Here is a 23,028-nt window from a genome sequence, read left to right on the forward strand (position 1 = left end):
GTTCCGATGATCCAATCTCGCTTTGATTTTTCAAAACCTCGCGCTGTGCAGAATGTGATTGGTTAAGCAATAATAGGCCGTAAGGTGAAGCAGCTTTTCGTTTCATTCCGTTCCCATATATGGGGCACTGCATTCTTTTTATTCCAATAAAAGGATCAATTAGTATAGAATGAAAAAATAAAAGTTCTCCATGTATAATCCAGCAGTTATTTTTTTACAAGTATATAAAGTTGGCAATAGTCCCATCCTCGCGTAATCATTTTTTAAATGTGAGAGATGCGGCTTCGCGTCACGTGCTTGCCGCTAGACCAATGAGATGGCATAACGTCGGAACGACATGTAAACATGGTCCAAGATGGCAGCGCCCTTGTCGTCACTATCGAGTAGCGAAGAGGATGAAATTATTGTCAGACCTCCACCAAAAATCAGTAAAAGGGTTTATAAACAATGCTATATGCATCTCACGTCCATAAAAAAAGAAGAAACGAAGGATTTTACACGCACACGGTGGGATACATTTAGAAACTGCATCAAACGGTGGCTTGACTTGCAGGGTGAGAGTCAGAAAATAGCAGAAACATACAAACATTGTCTAGAAATCGAGTTTGACCGAAGACGCAGGGTTTCACTCCACTTGCTACCGGCGTTTTATTGACAAAAAGCGCTTGGATGCGGCCGAGAAACGAGTTTCACGGCGCCCTGAAGCTGGTGATGATCATAACACAGACCAGTCTGTGTCATCGGGAAATAGTATTTCGTCAACGTATTGCCCAACAAAAAAACTTAGGTCCAGTACCGGACTGCCGATAGCTTGTTCGGGTCCTGTACTTCCTGATTTGTGCATAATTTGCAAGAAAACGGACAAGTACATCACTGTGGCAGGCAAACGCCAGACGGACAATCTTTCACAAGCGGAGACGCTGTCGGCAGGTATAAAGCACACAAGCACACGTTTGAACTTAGTTATATGCCATATGCTGAGAACCATAACTAACTTTCAAATACATCAATATTTACATTACATGTACATTATAATGTTTATAGTGCAGTCAGTTTTTGCATACACATATGCATGAACAGTCAGAACTGTTATGTTTTTTTAAATACATATTTATTACAGGCCAGTTGCTCAAAGCAGCTGAGATGAAGGAAGACACTAGCATTCTTGTGCATATTAAAGACAAAGACTGTGTGTCTCTGGAAGTACGATATCACAAGTCCTGTTACAGACAGTACACCAGGTTCTTGACAAAGTCTACTGGAACAAATACACAGACCTCAGAAGAACAGTAAGTTGTTATATTGCATTTAAAAATAATAATAATTTCTACCATAGATTCCATGCTGAATCCTTTTGACTCACCAATATGGCATTGTGTGTCTTAGCTCTGGAATAGTTGCAGCTGAAGAAATTATGACGGATTTGCTCAAAGCTTCAGAAAAGGGGGAAAGTGCTGTTCAGGAATTTATGGACCACCGACAAGTGGAGTATTCATTTTCTTCCCCTAATGACAATACAGCTCTAAGTGACCACTGGTTAATGTAGTAAGAGATCATTGCCATTTTACACAGTCACCACCTATGGAATATCACAGAGTACAATTCATATGTGATGACCATTATATCAAATGATAATGTATTGCCAAAAGATTTTTTTCAATACGCAACATTTCAACTATAAGAAGCTTGCACTCTTTTCAGCAGATATGGTTTGTTCGTTTGATTCGTTGTTTTCGGAAGATATCGGCCGCTTTCTGAAATGTAAAAAAACAGGTACTGGACGACAGTTGCACCCCGAATATATAACTGGCACATCCTGGATCCAGGTTCTTATTGCTTAACCAATTACATTCTGCACAGCGCGAGGTTTTGAAAAATCAAAGCGAGATTGGATCATCGGGACAGAAATCAATCCATTCATACAACTTATCTTCGTGCCATTGTGCGCTAATGACTCCTGTAACATTTGTGGCGCGTATCCAGAAAACCACGCATCCACTTGGAAGTAAATGCATTGAAATCTAATATGAGTGGGCGATACACCTGCCGTGACCCGGATTCGAACCGGGGTTGCTGCGGCCACAACGCAGAGTACTAACCACTATACGATCACGGCCGCTTTGGACAGTCATTAGCCAAACAACACCACAAGGATGCCATTCATCCATGTCCTTATTAAAATGACCACCGACAAGTGGAGTATTCATTTTCTTCCCCTAATGACAATACAGCTCTTAGTGACCACTGGTTAATGTAATAAGAGATCATTGCCATTTTACACAGTCACCACCTATGGAATATCACAGAGTACAATTCATATGTGATGACCACTATATCAAATGATAATGTATTGCCAAAAGATTTTTTTCAATACGCAACATTTCAAATATACGAAGCTTGCACTCTTTTCAGCAGATATGGTTTGTTCGTTTGATTCGTTGTTTTCGGAAGATATCGGCCGCTTTCTGAAATGTAAAAAAACAGGTACTGGACGACAGTTGCACCCCGAATATATAACTGGCACATCCTGGATCCAGGTTCTTATTGCTTAACCAATTACATTCTGCACAGCGCGAGGTTTTGAAAAATCAAAGCGAGATTGGATCATCGGGACAGAAATCAATCCATTCATACAACTTATCTTCGTGCCATTGTGCGCTAATGAATTATACATAGTCACCAATTACTCTTTGAATTTTGCTATATGTCCACCACTGGCCGCAAATTCCGTTTTATGATGTATTAACTGGTAGAACGCAGTTTTTCTTTCCTCTTGTCACTTACACCTTTTCAGCTATAGTGATGACAATGAGCACTTCGGGACGTACCTTACTCAGGTGCATCTTGTTTGCTTCTAATTTCCAAAGTACTGAGATTCTGCCCGTCAAAAGTCCAACATCAATATCACCACAGGTAAACAGGATGAGAACGCGAAGACTCCTGTAACATTTGTGGCGCGTATCCAGAAAACCACGCATCCACTTGGAAGTAAATGCATTGAAATCTAATATGAGTGGGCGATACACCTGCCGTGACCCGGATTCGAACCGGGGTTGCTGCGGCCACAACGCAGAGTACTAACCACTATACGATCACGGCCGCTTTGGACAGTCATTAGCCAAACAACACCACAAGGATGCCATTCATCCATGTCCTTATTAAAATGACCACCGACAAGTGGAGTATTCATTTTCTTCCCCTAATGACAATACAGCTCTTAGTGACCACTGGTTAATGTAATAAGAGATCATTGCCATTTTACACAGTCACCACCTATGGAATATCACAGAGTACAATTCATATGTGATGACCACTATATCAAATGATAATGTATTGCCAAAAGATTTTTTTCAATACGCAACATTTCAAATATACGAAGCTTGCACTCTTTTCAGCAGATATGGTTTGTTCGTTTGATTCGTTGTTTTCGGAAGATATCGGCCGCTTTCTGAAATGTAAAAAAACAGGTACTGGACGACAGTTGCACCCCGAATATATAACTGGCACATCCTGGATCCAGGTTCTTATTAGGCCATAAGGTGAACCTAGAAAAAGTGGCTAGAAATCACTTTTCGTTCCCACGTCTGGGCACTACTTTTTAAATGAATTTCTGGATAGACAACAGTCTTATGGATTCTATGTTAAAAGTTCTCCACAAAAAATACTGCAGTTTTTTGTCAGGATGCAAAAATGTGTATAATTAGGAATTTACAAAAAACGAAAATCTCATGCTGCTAGTTTGGCCTGTAACTTTATTAATACGCATTTAATCAAAACAAAATATATGTCAAATCCACATTTATACATGTAGCTACATATCTGAGACAAGTATTGGTGCATTAATCAACTCAATTTTGAAGGAAGACCATGAAATAATGCAATTTTTTTTTATAACGCACTTCAACTTCACCGATTGGCACCAAATAAAACTGAAGAACAAATTGAACCTTAAACATTTTTGTTATGTTTTATTCATCAAAATGTTCAGTAGGCACTTAGGAATCACACAAAATTAAAGATAAAAACAGTTTTTGGTCCAAGTTGGCTAAAATGACTTGAAATGCTGGACTGCTGCACTAATTTTTCAATAACGACAAATATTAAACATTTTACAGCAGCTTCATTACAGCTCAAATCCAAGTAACTTGTGACACAGATCACCTTTACTCATCACTACTATCCTTATCACTATCATCAGAACCATCTTCACATGTAGCTCTTTCCTCTGTTTCCTGGAAAACATTTGTGCAATTGAGACAGAGGCATAAATCTGTACAGGACAGATTTGCAGACATACAGGAACATCTTCCAGTCTCACATTTGCCTTGCTTGCAACTGCAGTGGACAACCTGCAACACACTATCAGGGGCTGGATTTCTAGTCATCCACGTCACTGAGACGTTTCAGAGAATGTTTCATTATGGCTGCTTGGTAGTTTGCCCTTTTGCAGTGTTGGTACAAAGCATCACTTGTCGGAGGCATGGATCGTTCTGGTAAAGCTGATGATGCCATGCAGAATGCTTTGTATCGTGCATCGTTCAGACTTTTAGCACATGATTGGCCATATAGGTGACAGACATATTTGCAAAGCACTTCAAAGGTAGACTGGTCCAAATTAAAACTGCTACCCAGATTTCTAAATGCAGTCAGGTATTCCTCTTTCTCGCAAGCAACAGAAAATGACTTTTTTTTCCCCTTGCCATAAAAGGCACTTGTAGAGTCACAGCCTGAGAAGGTATGGATCCCAATAAGTGCCAAACATACACTGTTGCCGAGAGCTGATGACACCTTACATAAGTCAGTGATCCTCGTTTTGTTGCCAACCCCAGTGAAAAAAATACAATCTGCATGGTAAATCTGGCTGCAGACTTAATGCAATCACTGCCACATCAGTATCAGGGCTCTTGATGACTACAGTTTGGTGTTCCTGTGCAGCATGTTTTGCATGAAAAAACAACCTGGTGTCACATTCCTCATGATCACATGTCAGATTTTCAACAGCACTGACAGTTTGTAAACCCTCTGTTACAGCCATGCAGTGACACAGGTCTCCATGTGTTATGTATAAATGTAAGTCCTTACCTAAAATGGTAAGATCAGCGTCTCGCCACATTACATAGAGGAATTCTGCCAGTGCTTCTTTGTTTGTCCCATCCGACAGAAACTTCTTCCATTGTGTTGGTGTCTTTTGAACCCGTCCATAAATTTTTACCTGTTGTGTGCCACCAACAGCTCTGCGTGATCGTTCTACATTTTTAATACTAATTTCTGGATACTTGTCTATCACAAAATCTATCCGTGTACAGTTGTGCTTGAGAGCAAGCTTGACTAAGTACTGTAGTATAGTGTCAGCAAGCTCCCCGAAGGTACTTGGTATGGACTGAATGGCTTGAATGACTGCCATGCCATCAAAAAGTATAGCTCCATTTACTGGTACTCTGTCAACTAAACAGTCTCCACCTTTGGTTTCCAGAACATCCATGACAGCTGATTTGTTTGTTTTTGCAAGAGAACCATCAGCACTTGATAAAGGATATGACACAGTTCCCAAGGAGTAGGAGAGAATTTCCCTCAAGTCTGTCTTTCTTCTTTGACCTATGACGAGCAGTCAGGAGAAAAGCTTCTTGTCTGCACGTAGAATTACTTCCTTGCCTGCTGCAGATTTCTTCTTTGTCTTGGCTTGATCACTGAATGTCTTTAGTTTTAGTTTTTTGATGGGGGCAAATACGTCAACTGATGGTGATAGCAGTCTTTGGTCCATAAATTCCTGAACAGCACTTTCCCCCTTTTCTGAAGCTTTGAGCAAATCCGTCATAATTTCTTCAGCTGCAACTATTCCAGAGCTAAGACACACAATGCCATATTGGTGAGTCAAAAGGATTCAGCATGGAATCTATGGTAGAAATTATTATTATTTTTAAATGCAATATAACAACTTACTGTTCTTCTGAGGTCTGTGTATTTGTTCCAGTAGACTTTGTCAAGAACCTGGTGTACTGTCTGTAACAGGACTTGTGATATCGTACTTCCAGAGACACACAGTCTTTGTCTTTAATATGCACAAGAATGCTAGTGTCTTCCTTCATCTCAGCTGCTTTGAGCAACTGGCCTGTAATAAATATGTATTTAAAAAAACATAACAGTTCTGACTGTTCATGCATATGTGTATGCAAAAACTGACTGCACTATAAACATTATAATGTACATGTAATGTAAATATTGATGTATTTGAAAGTTAGTTATGGTTCTCAGCATATGGCATATAACTAAGTTCAAACGTGTGCTTGTGTGCTTTATACCTGCCGACAGCGTCTCCGCTTGTGAAAGATTGTCCGTCTGGCGTTTGCCTGCCACAGTGATGTACTTGTCCGTTTTCTTGCAAATTATGCACAAATCAGGAAGTACAGGACCCGAACAAGCTATCGGCAGTCCGGTACTGGACCTAAGTTTTTTTGTTGGGCAATACGTTGACGAAATACTATTTCCCGATGACACAGACTGGTCTGTGTTATGATCATCACCAGCTTCAGGGCGCCGTGAAACTCGTTTCTCGGCCGCATCCAAGCGCTTTTTGTCAATAAAACGCCGGTAGCAAGTGGAGTGAAACCCTGCGTCTTCGGTCAAACTCGATTTCTAGACAATGTTTGTATGTTTCTGCTATTTTCTGACTCTCACCCTGCAAGTCAAGCCACCGTTTGATGCAGTTTCTAAATGTATCCCACCGTGTGCGTGTAAAATCCTTCGTTTCTTCTTTTTTTATGGACGTGAGATGCATATAGCATTGTTTATAAACCCTTTTACTGATTTTTGGTGGAGGTCTGACAATAATTTCATCCTCTTCGCTACTCGATAGTGACGACAAGGGCGCTGCCATCTTGGACCATGTTTACATGTCGTTCCGACGTTATGCCATCTCATTGGTCTAGCGGCAAGCACGTGACGCGAAGCCGCATCTCTCACATTTAAAAAATGATTACGCGAGGATGGGACTATTGCCAACTTTATATACTTGTAAAAAAATAACTGCTGGATTATACATGGAGAACTTTTATTTTTTCATTCTATACTAATTGATCCTTTTATTGGAATAAAAAGAATGCAGTGCCCCATATATGGGAACGGAATGAAACGAAAAGCTGCTTCACCTTACGGCCTATTATTGCTTAACCAATCACATTCTGCACAGCGCGAGGTTTTGAAAAATCAAAGCGAGATTGGATAATCGGAACAGAAATCAATCCATTCATACAACTTATCATCGTGCCATTGTGCGCTAATGAATTATACAAAGTCACCAATTACTGTTTGAATTTTGCCATATGTCCACCACTGGCCGCAAATTCCGTTTTATGATGTATTAACTGGTAGAACGCAGTTTTTCTTTCCTCTTGTCACTTACACCTTTTCAGCTATAGTGATGACAATGAGCACTTCGGGACGTACCTTACTCAGGTGCATCTTGTTTGCTTCTAATTTCCAAAGTACTGAGGTTCTGCCCGTCAAAAGTCCAACATCAATATCACCACAGGTAAACAGGATGAGAACGCGAAGACTCCTGTAACATTTGTGGCGCGTATCCAGAAAACCACGCATCCACTTGGAAGTAAATGCATTGAAATCTAATATGAGTGGGCGATACACCTGCCGTGACCCGGATTCGAACCGGGGTTGCTGCGACCACAACGCAGAGTACTGACCACTATGCGATCACGGCCGCTTTGGACAGTCATTAGCCAAACAACACCACAAGGATGCCATTCATCCATGTCCTTATTAAAATGACCACCGACAAGTGGAGTATTCATTTTCTTCCCCTAATGACAATACAGCTCTTAGTGACAACTGGTTAATGTAATAAGAGATCATTGCCATTTTACACAGTCACCACCTATGGAATATCACAGAGTACAATTCATATGTGATGACCATTATATCAAATGATAATGTATTGCCAAAAGATTTTTTTCAATACGCAACATTTCAAATATACGAAGCTTGCACTCTTTTCAGCAGATATGGTTTGTTCGTTTGATTCGTTGTTTTCGGAAGATATCGGCCGCTTTCTGAAATGTAAAAAAACAGGTACTGGACGACAGTTGCACCCCGAATATATAACTGGCACATCCTGGATCCAGGTTCTTATTGCTTAACCAATCACATTTTGCACAGCGCGAGGTTTTGAAAAATCAAAGCGAGATTGGATCATCGGAACAGAAATCAATCCATTCATACAACTTATCATCGTGCCATTGTGCGCTAATGAATTATACAAAGTCACCAATTACTGTTTGAATTTTGCCATATGTCCACCACTGGCCGCAAATTCCGTTTTATGATGTATTAACTGGTAGAACGCAGTTTTTCTTTCCTCTTGTCACTTACACCTTTTCAGCTATAGTGATGACAATGAGCACTTCGGGACGTACCTTACTCAGGTGCATCTTGTTTGCTTCTAATTTCCAAAGTACTGAGGTTCTGCCCGTCAAAAGTCCAACATCAATATCACCACAGGTAAACAGGATGAGAACGCGAAGACTCCTGTAACATTTGTGGCGCGTATCCAGAAAACCACGCATCCACTTGGAAGTAAATGCATTGAAATCTAATATGAGTGGGCGATACACCTGCCGTGACCCGGATTCGAACCGGGGTTGCTGCGACCACAACGCAGAGTACTGACCACTATACGATCACGGCCGCTTTGGACAGTCATTAGCCAAACAACACCACAAGGATGCCATTCATCCATGTCCTTATTAAAATGACCACCGACAAGTGGAGTATTCATTTTCTTCCCCTAATGACAATACAGCTCTTAGTGACAACTGGTTAATGTAATAAGAGATCATTGCCATTTTACACAGTCACCACCTATGGAATATCACAGAGTACAATTCATATGTGATGACCATTATATCAAATGATAATGTATTGCCAAAAGATTTTTTTCAATACGCAACATTTCAAATATACGAAGCTTGCACTCTTTTCAGCAGATATGGTTTGTTCGTTTGATTCGTTGTTTTCGGAAGATATCGGCCGCTTTCTGAAATGTAAAAAAACAGGTACTGGACGACAGTTGCACCCCGAATATATAACTGGCACATCCTGGATCCAGGTTCTTATTGCTTAACCAATCACATTTTGCACAGCGCGAGGTTTTGAAAAATCAAAGCGAGATTGGATCATCGGAACAGAAATCAATCCATTCATACAACTTATCATCGTGCCATTGTGCGCTAATGAATTATACAAAGTCACCAATTACTGTTTGAATTTTGCCATATGTCCACCACTGGCCGCAAATTCCGTTTTATGATGTATTAACTGGTAGAACGCAGTTTTTCTTTCCTCTTGTCACTTACACCTTTTCAGCTATAGTGATGACAATGAGCACTTCGGGACTTGCCTTACTCAGGTGCATCTTGTTTGCTTCTAATTTCCAAAGTACTGAGATTCTGCCCGTCAAAAGTCCAACATCAATATCACCACAGGTAAACAGGATGAGAACGCGAAGACTCCTGTAACATTTGTGGCGCGTATCCAGAAAACCACGCATCCACTTGGAAGTAAATGCATTGAAATCCAATATGAGTCGGCGATACACCTGCCGTGACCCGGATTCGAACCGGGGTTGCTGCGACCACAACGCAGAGTACTGACCACTATACGATCACGGCCGCTTTGGACAGTCATTAGCCAAACAACACCACAAGGATGCCATTCATCCATGTCCTTATTAAAATGACCACCGACAAGTGGAGTATTCATTTTCTTCCCCTAATGACAATACAGCTCTTAGTGACCACTGGTTAATGTAATAAGAGATCATTGCCATTTTACACAGTCACCACCTATGGAATATCACAGAGTACAATTCATATGTGATGACCATTATATCAAATGATAATGTATTGCCAAAAGATTTTTTTCAATACGCAACATTTCAAATATACGAAGCTTGCACTCTTTTCAGCAGATATGGTTTGTTCGTTTGATTCGTTGTTTTCGGAAGATATCGGCCGCTTTCTGAAATGTAAAAAAACAGGTACTGGACGACAGTTGCACCCCGAATATATAACTGGCACATCCTGGATCCAGGTTCTTATTGCTTAACCAATTACATTCTGCACAGCGCGAGGTTTTGAAAAATCAAAGCGAGATTGGATCATCGGAACAGAAATCAATCTATTCATACAACTTATCATCGTGCCATTGTGCGCTAATGAATTATACAAAGTCACCAATTAGGCTACTGTTTGAATTTTGCCATATGTCCACCACTGGCCGCAAATTCCGTTTTATGATGTATTAACTGGTAGAACGCAGTTTTTCTTTCCTCTTGTCACTTACACCTTTTCAGCTATAGTGATGACAATGAGCACTTCGGGACTTGCCTTACTCAGGTGCATCTTGTTTGCTTCTAATTTCCAAAGTACTGAGATTCTGCCCGTCAAAAGTCCAACATCAATATCACCACAGGTAAACAGGATGAGAACGCGAAGACTCCTGTAACATTTGTGGCGCGTATCCAGAAAACCACGCATCCACTTGGAAGTAAATGCATTGAAATCCAATATGAGTCGGCGATACACCTGCCGTGACCCGGATTCGAACCGGGGTTGCTGCGACCACAACGCAGAGTACTGACCACTATACGATCACGGCCGCTTTGGACAGTCATTAGCCAAACAACACCACAAGGATGCCATTCATCCATGTCCTTATTAAAATGACCACCGACAAGTGGAGTATTCATTTTCTTCCCCTAATGACAATACAGCTCTTAGTGACCACTGGTTAATGTAATAAGAGATCATTGCCATTTTACACAGTCACCACCTATGGAATATCACAGAGTACAATTCATATGTGATGACCATTATATCAAATGATAATGTATTGCCAAAAGATTTTTTTCAATACGCAACATTTCAAATATACGAAGCTTGCACTCTTTTCAGCAGATATGGTTTGTTCGTTTGATTCGTTGTTTTCGGAAGATATCGGCCGCTTTCTGAAATGTAAAAAAACAGGTACTGGACGACAGTTGCACCCCGAATATATAACTGGCACATCCTGGATCCAGGTTCTTATTGCTTAACCAATCACATTCTGCACAGCGCGAGGTTTTGAAAAATCAAAGCGAGATTGGATCATCGGAACAGAAATCAATCCATTCATACAACTTATCATCGTGCCATTGTGCGCTAATGAATTATACAAAGTCACCAATTACTGTTTGAATTTTGCCATATGTCCACCACTGGCCGCAAATTCCGTTTTATGATGTATTAACTGGTAGAACGCAGTTTTTCTTTCCTCTTGTCACTTACACCTTTTCAGCTATAGTGATGACAATGAGCACTTCGGGACTTGCCTTACTCAGGTGCATCTTGTTTGCTTCTAATTTCCAAAGTACTGAGATTCTGCCCGTCAAAAGTCCAACATCAATATCACCACAGGTAAACAGGATGAGAACGCGAAGACTCCTGTAACATTTGTGGCGCGTATCCAGAAAACCACGCATCCACTTGGAAGTAAATGCATTGAAATCCAATATGAGTGGGCGATACACCTGCCGTGACCCGGATTCGAACTGGGGTTGCTGCGACCACAACGCAGAGTACTGACCACTATACGATCACGGCCGCTTTGGACAGTCATTAGCCAAACAACACCACAAGGATGCCATTCATCCATGTCCTTATTAAAATGACCACCGACAAGTGGAGTATTCATTTTCTTCCCCTAATGACAATACAGCTCTTAGTGACCACTGGTTAATGTAATAAGAGATCATTGCCATTTTACACAGTCACCACCTATGGAATATCACAGAGTACAATTCATATGTGATGACCATTATATCAAATGATAATGTATTGCCAAAAGATTTTTTTCAATACGCAACATTTCAAATATACGAAGCTTGCACTCTTTTCAGCAGATATGGTTTGTTCGTTTGATTCGTTGTTTTCGGAAGATATCGGCCGCTTTCTGAAATGTAAAAAAACAGGTACTGGACGACAGTTGCACCCCGAATATATAACTGGCACATCCTGGATCCAGGTTCTTATTGCTTAACCAATCACATTCTGCACAGCGCGAGGTTTTGAAAAATCAAAGCGAGATTGGATCATCGGAACAGAAATCAATCCATTCATACAACTTATCATCGTGCCATTGTGCGCTAATGAATTATACAAAGTCACCAATTACTGTTTGAATTTTGCCATATGTCCACCACTGGCCGCAAATTCCGTTTTATGATGTATTAACTGGTAGAACGCAGTTTTTCTTTCCTCTTGTCACTTACACCTTTTCAGCTATAGTGATGACAATGAGCACTTCGGGACTTGCCTTACTCAGGTGCATCTTGTTTGCTTCTAATTTCCAAAGTACTGAGATTCTGCCCGTCAAAAGTCCAACATCAATATCACCACAGGTAAACAGGATGAGAACGCGAAGACTCCTGTAACATTTGTGGCGCGTATCCAGAAAACCACGCATCCACTTGGAAGTAAATGCATTGAAATCCAATATGAGTGGGCGATACACCTGCCGTGACCCGGATTCGAACCGGGGTTGCTGCGACCACAACGCAGAGTACTGACCACTATACGATCACGGCCGCTTTGGACAGTCATTAGCCAAACAACACCACAAAGATGCCATTCATCCATGTCCTTATTAAAATGACCACCGACAAGTGGAGTATTCATTTTCTTCCCCTAATGACAATACAGCTCTTAGTGACCACTGGTTAATGTAATAAGAGATCATTGCCATTTTACACAGTCACCACCTATGGAATATCACAGAGTACAATTCATATGTGATGACCATTATATCAAATGATAATGTATTGCCAAAAGATTTTTTTCAATACGCAACATTTCAAATATACGAACCTTGCACTCTTTCAGCAGATATGGTTTGTTCGTTTGATTCGTTGTTTTCGGAAGATATCGGCCGCTTTCTGAAATGTAAAAAAACAGGTACTGGACGACAGTTGCACCCCGAATATATAACTGGCACATCCTGGATCCAGGTTCTTATTGCTTAACCAATCACATTCTGCACAGCGCGAGGTTTTGAAAAATCAAAGCGAGATTGGATCATCGGAACAGAAATCAATCCATTCATACAACTTATCATCGTGCCATTGTGCGCTAATGAATTATACAAAGTCACCAATTACTGTTTGAATTTTGCCATATGTCCACCACTGGCCGCAAATCCCGTTTTATGATGTATTAACTGGTAGAACGCAGTTTTTCTTTCCTCTTGTCACTTACACCTTTTCAGCTATAGTGATGACAATGAGCACTTCGGGACTTGCCTTACTCAGGTGCATCTTGTTTGCTTCTATTTTCCAAAGTACTGAGATTCTGCCCGTCAAAAGTCCAACATCAATATCACCACAGGTAAACAGGATGAGAACGCGAAGACTCCTGTAACATTTGTGGCGCGTATCCAGAAAACCACGCATCCACTTGGAAGTAAATGCATTGAAATCCAATATGAGTGGGCGATTCACCTGCCGTGACCCGGATTCGAACCGGGGTTGCTGCGACCACAACGCAGAGTACTGACCACTATACGATCACGGCCGCTTTGGACAGTCATTAGCCAAACAACACCACAAGGATGCCATTCATACATGTCCTTATTAAAATGACCACCGACAAGTGGAGTATTCATTTTCTTCCCCTAATGACAATACAGCTCTTAGTGACCACTGGTTAATGTAATAAGAGATCATTGCCATTTTACACAGTCACCACCTATGGAATATCACAGAGTACAATTCATATGTGATGACCATTATATCAAATGATAATGTATTGCCAAAAGATTTTTTTCAATACGCAACATTTCAAATATACGAAGCTTGCACTCTTTTCAGCAGATATGGTTTGTTCGTTTGATTCGTTGTTTTCGGAAGATATCGGCCGCTTTCTGAAATGTAAAAAAACAGGTACTGGACGACAGTTGCACCCCGAATATATAACTGGCACATCCTGGATCCAGGTTCTTATTGCTTAACCAATCACATTCTGCACAGCGCGAGGTTTTGAAAAATCAAAGCGAGATTGGATCATCGGAACAGAAATCAATCCATTCATACAACTTATCATCGTGCCATTGTGCGCTAATGAATTATACAAAGTCACCAATTACTGTTTGAATTTTGCCATATGTCCACCACTGGCCGCAAATTCCGTTTTATGATGTATTAACTGGTAGAACGCAGTTTTTCTTTCCTCTTGTCACTTACACCTTTTCAGCTATAGTGATGACAATGAGCACTTCGGGACTTGCCTTACTCAGGTGCATCTTGTTTGCTTCTAATTTCCAAAGTACTGAGATTCTGCCCGTCAAAAGTCCAACATCAATATCACCACAGGTAAACAGGATGAGAACGCGAAGACTCCTGTAACATTTGTGGCGCGTATCCAGAAAACCACGCATCCACTTGGAAGTAAATGCATTGAAATCCAATATGAGTGGGCGATTCACCTGCCGTGACCCGGATTCGAACCGGAGTTGCTGCGACCACAACGCAGAGTACTGACCACTATGCGATCACGGCCGCTTTGGACAGTCATTAGCCAAACAACACCACAAGGATGCCATTCATCCATGTCCTTATTAAAATGACCACCGACAAGTGGAGTATTCATTTTCTTCCCCTAATGACAATACAGCTCTTAGTGACCACTGGTTAATGTAATAAGAGATCATTGCCATTTTACACAGTCACCACCTATGGAATATCACAGAGTACAATTCATATGTGATGACCATTATATCAAATGATAATGTATTGCCAAAAGATTTTTTTCAATACGCAACATTTCAAATATACGAAGCTTGCACTCTTTTCAGCAGATATGGTTTGTTCGTTTGATTCGTTGTTTTCGGAAGATATCGGCCGCTTTCTGAAATGTAAAAAAACAGGTACTGGACGACAGTTGCACCCCGAATATATAACTGGCACATCCTGGATCCAGGTTCTTATTGCTTAACCAATCACATTCTGCACAGCGCGAGGTTTTGAAAAATCAAAGCGAGATTGGATCATCGGAACAGAAATCAATCCATTCATACAACTTATTGTAACCGGAGCGTTTGGAGAAGTTTAGATAAAGTGCGGTCACGTGCCGGTTAGCTTCTGCTGACGTGGATGTGGGGAGGGGTGTGGCAAGTATTCAGGGTCAAGTGGGGTTAATTAGAGCTGCACTGGGGATGGGTTTATAGGTAGGACGCAGTGGTTATGCGGGGTCCAGTGCAGGTATCGTATTGACTCCAAACGCCGTGGCTGACGCTGCGTTTGTCCACTGGTCCGGTCTGCGTTTAGCGACTGCTGTCCCCCCCCCCCTCCCCGCGCAATGGTACTGGTAGGCATGTGCCGTTCGGTGATATCTAGTATGTGGTTTTACGTTTTAATTCCTGTGTTTTTGTATGTTTGTAGTGGACCTGGGTTAAGGCGGGTGGTTAGCCTGGTGTTTTCATTACGGCTGGCTAAGCGGCAGCTACAGGTTCTGGTAGGTATAAGGTCGACAGGAGTTTTAATGACTGTGAGCTGTGACAGCAGGTTTGATTGGTTTGTGTTTTTGTATTGTTTTATTTGTAGGTAGCCTCCCCCTTTCGTGGCTTGTAGTGGGTTGGGCTGCTGTCTTGTCTGTCTTTAGATTATAGTAGTTGGTCTTTTCTTTTCCTTTTTTTTATTATTATGTGTGGTTTGATATGAGTATCTGTGTGCGTGAGTAAGCCCCGGTACCTAGCATTATGTGGTTTGCGGTTGGTTATGGGGTGGGTTTTGTCTTTGGTTTTGTTTTGGGTTTTTTTTATTAGTTTTGCTGTGTTTGAACGTGATTTGCTGTGTTTGTTTTTGTTTCGTTGTAAATGCGGGGCTGTGCGATGTTTGGGGTTGTGATTTTGTGTTGATGTATTATGTAATTGTGGTTTGGTTATTGTCATTGTTTATTGTTTCTAACTTCCGGTTGATCCTGTTGTGTTGAGTTGAATAAAAGTGTAATTCCCGTTGAACTTTGCTGGCCACTTGTGGTCAGCTGTGGGTCGTTTTGTTGGACCCCTGAGTACTATTTTCTTATGTCCCTGGGCAGTAGGACCTGGGGTGGCGTAGTCAGGCTACTGTGGTTGGTTTGGGCCTTTCCCCTTACCACTCCTGCCACAATCTGGCGTAGTCGGCAGGATCTGCGACCCGGTAACATCGTGGATGTGTTTTTTTATCAGTTGTCTTTTTGGTGATGTGTATGTGTAGGATTAGGACTAAAAGACAAGACAGCAGTCGGTCTGAAGACGGCGGTTTGGAGTTTTTGCAGTCTGGCTCTCTTAACAGGTAGTCTTCTCACCGCATCCTCCCTTTGTTGTTGAGAAGAGGAGCGGCAAAGATGGAGGAAGAAATGCAGGGTCTTAGAGACCTGGTCATTCAACTCAAGGCTGATAACGAACGATTGCGTACAGAGAGGGGCATCATGGGAATGGAGACTTCTGCGTCCACCTCTACAGCCATCTCGGATGGACCTGCCCCACCACCGCAATCTGCAAGTTGTGGTCCATTGGTTGAAAGATTGGTATTTGTGCCGCGCGACAGGAAATGTCCGACGTTTGGGGGTGGTTCTGGTATTGGTATTGATCAGTGTTGTTTTTGACAACCATCTTAGATTTAGTCTTAGTCTTAGTCTTTTGGACTAAAATGCTTATTAGTTTTAGTCAAATTTTTGTCACTTCTATATGTGATAGTTTTAGTCCAGTTTTAGTCGACAAAAACTCAAAGGTTTTAGTCTAGTTTTAGTCAAAAAAAAGAAAAAAGAAGTATAGTCTTTTAACAAATTAATTTAGGTCAATAAGTATTGGAAATTGCTGCTGGGCAGTGTCACACATAAGTTGTGAGAATAGCAGCAGATCTATAAGTTCAACACATTGTGAGCTTGCAGATCAGATATTTTCACCAATAATTACAATAATAAAGGAATGGTTTTAGACATATAAGGTTTCCACCCAACTGCAAATACTTTCTGATCTAATGATTGTGCATTACACACAGATAAAGTGGTAACAGTGGAATCAATGTTCATTACTCCAAAAAAGCCAAAAACAAAAACATTCTACTTCAGCAATTGTGGCTTTTAGACTGAAGCTAGCAGACTCTTCGTATAACAATAACTCGACCTGTTTAACATATCAAGTTACACGCTGACAGAACATAGACACACAAAGAGATGACCACGCCGCCACTGAATGTAAACATGGCTAAACATGCTGCTAAAGTAACACACACACAATGAACTGACGTTAGCGTAACACAAGCTAACTTTAGCCTGAAGTTAGCAGCCCATTTGCGGCAGGAGTATGTGGAAAACTTACTAATTTATAAGCTTACTATGAAATTTATCACGAGCCGATTGTCGAGTAACATTGTAACGTTACATAGGCTATATGATATGTTAACAGCACTTGTAACTTACCTTCGAAAAAATATCCTTGTGGTGAGCCTTCAGGTGCCGCTTAAGGTTGGTCGTATTTTTTCCGCCTACTTTGTGGCCACATTTGTCACCGTCTTCCTTCACAATACACTCTGTTTTATTATCTGCTGGGTTATATTTAAAATACACCCATATGTCGTCTCTACGTTTGCGACCACCAAGCCCCTGTGTTGAAACTGCCGCCATTGTGGTCCATTGTCTGTGATGAGTGACAACAGTGTGACGTGTTGAGCACGTTGTGCGCTGCATGCCAGGTGATGGGCGTGACCAAACAAGGATAGAATGCAGCAACAGATACTTTTTAGGTTTTAATTGACACGCACAATAAGCAGAAATGTCATGCATTTTAAACGTCTGACAGACCACCCACTAACATTTTCGTCCATTCTCGTCTCGTCAACGAAAACTCACACAAGTCTCGTCATGTTTTAGTCATCAAAGAGCAGTGTTTATCTCGTCACCGTCTCGTTATCGTCATGAAAAAAAGTGGCGTCAACGAAATGATTTCGTCATCGTCATCGTTGACGAAAACAACACTGGTATTGATGAGTGGGAGGAGGAGGTGCGAGCTTGTATGAGGGCTCGTCACCTTTCTAGAGCAGACCAAGCTTTCTTTATTTTTGACCATTTGGAAAGGGAAGCACGGGAAGAGATTAAATATCGTCCTTTAGTTGAGCGGGAGGATCCCGAAAAAGTATTGGCCATATTGCATGATTTGTATGGTTGCTCCCAGTCCTATGTGGCGTTACAGGAGGCTTTCTTTTCTAGAAAGCAACAGGATGGTGAGGGTTTGTTGGAGTTTTCCCTAGCCCTGATGAACCTCATGAGAAGGGTCAAGCAAGCTGCCCCACATGTTATATCTAATGCCGAGGCAATGTTACGTGATCAATTTATTGAGCATGTGTATGATGGGTCCCTTCGTAGGGAACTTAGGCAATTGGTGCGGCGTCAGCCCACGGTTACTCTATTAGAGGTACGTGGGGAGGCTTTACGATGGGAGCGGGAAGGTATACCGGGAGGCGTCAGGGGGCGTAGTCACTCTGTGCCAACGGTTTATGGCCATCAGTATAAGGTGCAGGGGGGCCATCGTCCTGTCCCCAATGCAATCTCGAGATCTGAACTGGCTGAGCTAAAAGATATCCTTAAATGTCAACAGGACCAGCTCACGCAGCTGACTCAGAGTATTGCTTCATTGCAAGAAGGACAGAGGCGTGTTAGGTCATTGCGTGATGGTGCGGTGATATGTAGGAGGTGTCAACGTCCGGGTCACTTTGCTAGAGAATGTGACGGGGAGCGAGTTCCCGTCCGGCCCCGTTCAGCTTCTGTTGTGCTGTCTACAGGCGAGACTAACAGGCCCCTTAGTTCCATTCAGGGGTCGGAAAACTAATGCCCACTGAATTGCTGAGCCACAGTTCAGATGGGGTAGTGATGGGCTCAGGGCTTGGGTTGGATGGGGGAAGTACAGCATCTAAATTGATGTCCTCCTGTCCTCACCTTAATGTTACCATTGGGGGGGTTAGTGTCCCTTGCTTGGTGGATACGGGGTCTATGGTGTCCACTATTGCAGAAAGTTTTTTTTTGCAGCATTTTAAACCATGGGGCCAGGATCGTTTACAGTCTTGTCAGTGGCTGCAGCTTCGAGCGGCTAATGGCTTGGCCATTCCTTATGTAGGTTATCTGGAACTTGATGTCTCCCTTTGTGGGAAACATATATCAGGTTGTGGGGTTTTAGTTGTCAAGGATCTTCCGGGGAACCCGAAGGTACCTGGTGTCCTGGGCATGAATATAATTAGCAAGTGCTATGAATCTTTGTTTGGTCAGCATGGACCCGCTCTGTTTCAGTTGCCCTTAGTGTCTCAGGCTCCGAGTCCTATTTTTCAAGCTTTACAGCAGTGTCACTATTCAGTCCCTTGGGCTCAGATTGGGTCGAGGGTGAAGTCACGTAGGGGGCGGGCCGCTCGTATCCCGGGGGGTGTAACCAAGTTTGTTGCCGCAACATGCTCTTCCCAAAGTTCGGATACCCCTGCTCTGTTTGAGCCTTCCGCTGTTGGGTTGCCCGCCGGGTTGTTGACCTCTCCGGCACTGGTGCGGGCCTTCAGGGGAACAGTGTACGTCCCGATCGTTAATGTGGGGAATGTCGATGTTCTGTTGTATCCTCATACCGTTTTGGGCACCCTGAGTCAAGTAGACGTTGTGAGTCTGCCTACGGAAGTGGCCGAGGTTCGGGCGGTGGAAGCTGTTGAATTTACTCAGCCTGAGTGTATCTCGATGCTGAGTCAGATTGAGTCCCTTGATTTAGCCACTCTTACTGAGGCAGATAAGGAACGGGTAACATCTTTGCTGATAAGGTATCAAGATGTTTTCTCTGCTCATGAGGGGGACTTGGGTTGTACCAACCTCATCTCTCATGAGATCCCTGTAACGGATGAGATTCCAGTCAGGCAGCGTTACAGACGACTGCCCCCCTCTGAGTATGATGTGGTTAAATCACATATTAACCAGTTACTGGAGGCACAGGTCATTAGAGAGAGTTGTAGCCCCTATGCTTCCCCCATCGTTTTGGTTCGGAAGAAGGATGGTAGCCTTCGCTTATGCGTGGACTATCGGCGATTGAATGCAAAGACTCGCAAGGATGCGTTCCCCCTTCCTCGGATTGAGGAGTCTTTGGATGCATTATCGGGAGCCTGTCTGTTTTCCACCATGGACCTGGCTAGTGGATATAACCAGGTTCCAGTTTTGGAGAGGGACAGGCCGAAAACGGCTTTTTGCACTCCATTTGGGCTCTTTGAGTACAACCGCATGCCCTTTGGGTTGTGCAATGCCCCAAGTATTTTCCAGCGACTCATGCAGAGGATTTTTGGGGATCAGAACTGTCAGTCGCTGCTTCTGTACCTTGACGATGTGGTCATTTTTTCGTCCACCATTTCGCAGCATTTAGAGCGTCTTGAAGTAGTGTTGCAGCGACTACAGAGGGAGGGGTTAAAGGCGAAGTTGGAAAAGTGTGCGTTCTGTAAATCGGAAGTGAATTATCTGGGCCATGTCATCTCGGGGGCTGGGGTTTCTACAGACCCTAAGAAGATTGAGGCCGTGGCAAACTGGTGCCGCCCTGGCCAGGTATCGGAGCTTCGGTCCTTTCTTGGGTTCGCCGGCTATTACCGTCGGTTTGTAGAGGGCTTTGCAAAATTGGCAGCACCCCTGCACAGGTTGGTGGCAGAATTGGTAGGGACAAAGTCCCGGAAGGGGTCAGGGCGGGACTTTTCCCTTTGTTGGAGTGAGGAATGTGAGAGAAGTTTTGAGGGCCTTAAGGCTAAATTGATTACTGCCCCAGTACTGTCGTATGCTAACTTTTCCTTGCCCTTCATTCTAGAGGTGGACGCCAGTTTTGGGGGTTTGGGTGCGGTCCTTTCCCAAGAGCAGGAGGGCCAGGTTAGGCCTATTGCATTTGCTAGTCGGGGTTTGCGGCCTCCTGAGAGGAATATGTCGAACTATAGCTCCATGAAATTGGAGTTTTTGGCACTTAAGTGGGCGGTTACTGAAAAATTTCACGAGTACTTGCTTGGGCATAAGTGTATAATTTACACTGATAACAACCCCCTTAGCCATTTGGCTACTGCGAGGTTGGGGGCTACGGAACAGCGGTGGGTGGCCCAACTTGCCCTGTTTGACTATGAGATTCGTTACCGTTCAGGCAGGAGTAATAAAAACGCAGATGCCCTTTCCAGACAATATTCGTGGGGACGGGCTGAAGAACAAGTTGCGGGGGTGCGGGGAACCGGGCTGCCGGGTTTGCTGCACATGGTGGCCTCAGTGCAGCAACCTACACAGTCCAGTCACACAGTGGTCCCTGTTTTTCCGTCTCACACAACTCTGGAGATGGGCGCTTTACAGATGGCAGACCCAGATATTAATGCAGTTCTTCATTTTTGGAGGCAGGAGCAACGGCCTAATGCCATCGAGCGTCGACAGTTATCGGCCACCTCATTGGCCCTTCTGCGGCAGTGGGACCGTTTAGTGGAGGAAGATGGGTTGCTGTATCGGAAGATCTATCGCTCCGATGGGGGGGAAGAGATCCTTCAACTTGTGGTGCCGGCGGTATTGCGGCCCGAAGTGATGACTCACCTTCATCAAAATCATGGGCATCAGGGAGTGGAACGGACGCTGGAGCTGGTTCGTCAGCGGTGTTTTTGGCCAGGGATGACAGGAGAGGTAAAGCAGTGGTGTCAGGAATGTAGCCGTTGCCAAGTGGCCAAGGATTCCGGCGTGAGGACTGTAAGCTATATGGGGCATGTGTTGGCGTCGCAACCGAATGAGATTTTGGCTGTTGATTTTACAGTCTTGGAACCCTCCCGGAATGGGATGGAAAATGTCCTGGTCCTTACTGACGTTTTCACCAAGTATACATTGGCAGTGCCAACTCGAGATCAGCTCGAGTCTTGGTGAATGAGTGGTTTTTTAAATTTGGTGTACCAAGTCGCCTCCATTCTGATCAGGGGCGCAGTTTTGAAGGAGCCCTGATCCAGCAACTTTGCATTTTGTATGGAGTTATTAAGTCCCGTACTACACCATATCATCCGGCTGGTAACGGGCAGTGTGAACGGTTCAATAGGACTATGCACAATCTGTTGCGCACTCTGCCAGATACTAGGAAGAGAGATTGGGCTTCCTATCTTCCCCAGTTGGTTTTTTGTTATAATACCACCCCACACCAATCAACAGGAGAATCTCCCTTCTTCCTAATGTTTGGGCGGGACCCTCAGTTGCCAGTTGACTTTCTGCTGGGAAGGGTGCGGGAACCAGAGGCGGGCACTGTACATGATTGGGTTCAGGAGCATCAGGGCCGGCTTCAGGTAGCGTTTGCCAAGGCTAAGGGGCATTTGACCATTGCAGCGGCTCAACGGAAGGAGCGGCACAATCGTGGTGTGAGGGAAGATCTTCTATCCGAAGGCCAGACTGTGTACCTACGGGCCCATGGGATGAAGGGACGCCATAAAATCCATGACCTTTGGAGTCCCACCGTGAATCGGGTATTACGGGCACCCGAAAGTGGTGGGGCCGTTTATACTATAGCACCTGTGAATGATTTGTGCAAAATTCGACACGTTCATCGTGTTATGTTGAAGGCTAGACGGGGAGTGGAGCCTAATAAAGATCTCCAGGACGAGCATTCCCCTTGTCCCGGGCCAGTTCCGGAGGAAGAGTTAAGTGAAGGGGTGTGGGTGGAGGTGACTGATGTTCACCATCCACGTCAGTCAGCTGAGGGTCTTGTTTCGCCTGGGTCCATGCATCTTCCCTCTACAGTGGCCATGGCTTCCGCCCCAAGGCTGATTGATCCAGTACAGGAACAACCCCTACCCTTGACCCTTGCTGCGCCTCTATCGTCAGGTTTGGCTATAGGGGCGCTGTCAACGGCAGTGCCAGTGGAGCACCAATCTGACCATGGGGTCGCGGCTAGAAGGACAACCCGAAGTACGGCAGGTCAGCATTCTAATGTCCACCATCTTCCTCGGGT

General features: G+C 43.4%; 7 non-coding genes across 7 annotated transcripts; all 7 read right to left on the reverse strand.

Annotated features, from left to right (window-relative positions):
• Positions 1-2,044: 2,044 nt before the first annotated feature.
• Positions 2,045-2,116, reverse strand: trnah-gug (transfer RNA histidin (anticodon GUG)). The gene has a single exon. It is a non-coding gene; the product is annotated as a tRNA-His (tRNA).
• Positions 2,117-3,027: 911 nt separating this feature from the next.
• On the reverse strand, positions 3,028-3,099 carry trnah-gug (transfer RNA histidin (anticodon GUG)). Its single transcript has one exon. It is a non-coding gene; the product is annotated as a tRNA-His (tRNA).
• Positions 3,100-8,625: 5,526 nt separating this feature from the next.
• On the reverse strand, positions 8,626-8,697 carry trnah-gug (transfer RNA histidin (anticodon GUG)). Its single transcript has one exon. It is a non-coding gene; the product is annotated as a tRNA-His (tRNA).
• Positions 8,698-9,608: 911 nt separating this feature from the next.
• trnah-gug (transfer RNA histidin (anticodon GUG)) lies at positions 9,609-9,680 on the reverse strand. Its single transcript has one exon. It is a non-coding gene; the product is annotated as a tRNA-His (tRNA).
• Positions 9,681-10,596: 916 nt separating this feature from the next.
• trnah-gug (transfer RNA histidin (anticodon GUG)) lies at positions 10,597-10,668 on the reverse strand. Its single transcript has one exon. It is a non-coding gene; the product is annotated as a tRNA-His (tRNA).
• Positions 10,669-12,562: 1,894 nt separating this feature from the next.
• trnah-gug (transfer RNA histidin (anticodon GUG)) lies at positions 12,563-12,634 on the reverse strand. The gene has a single exon. It is a non-coding gene; the product is annotated as a tRNA-His (tRNA).
• A 910-nt stretch (positions 12,635-13,544) lies between these two features.
• On the reverse strand, positions 13,545-13,616 carry trnah-gug (transfer RNA histidin (anticodon GUG)). Its single transcript has one exon. It is a non-coding gene; the product is annotated as a tRNA-His (tRNA).
• Positions 13,617-23,028: the final 9,412 nt, after the last annotated feature.

This window comes from Paramormyrops kingsleyae, chromosome 23, assembly GCF_048594095.1.
Source record: "Paramormyrops kingsleyae isolate MSU_618 chromosome 23, PKINGS_0.4, whole genome shotgun sequence".
NCBI lineage: Eukaryota > Metazoa > Chordata > Actinopteri > Osteoglossiformes > Mormyridae > Paramormyrops > Paramormyrops kingsleyae.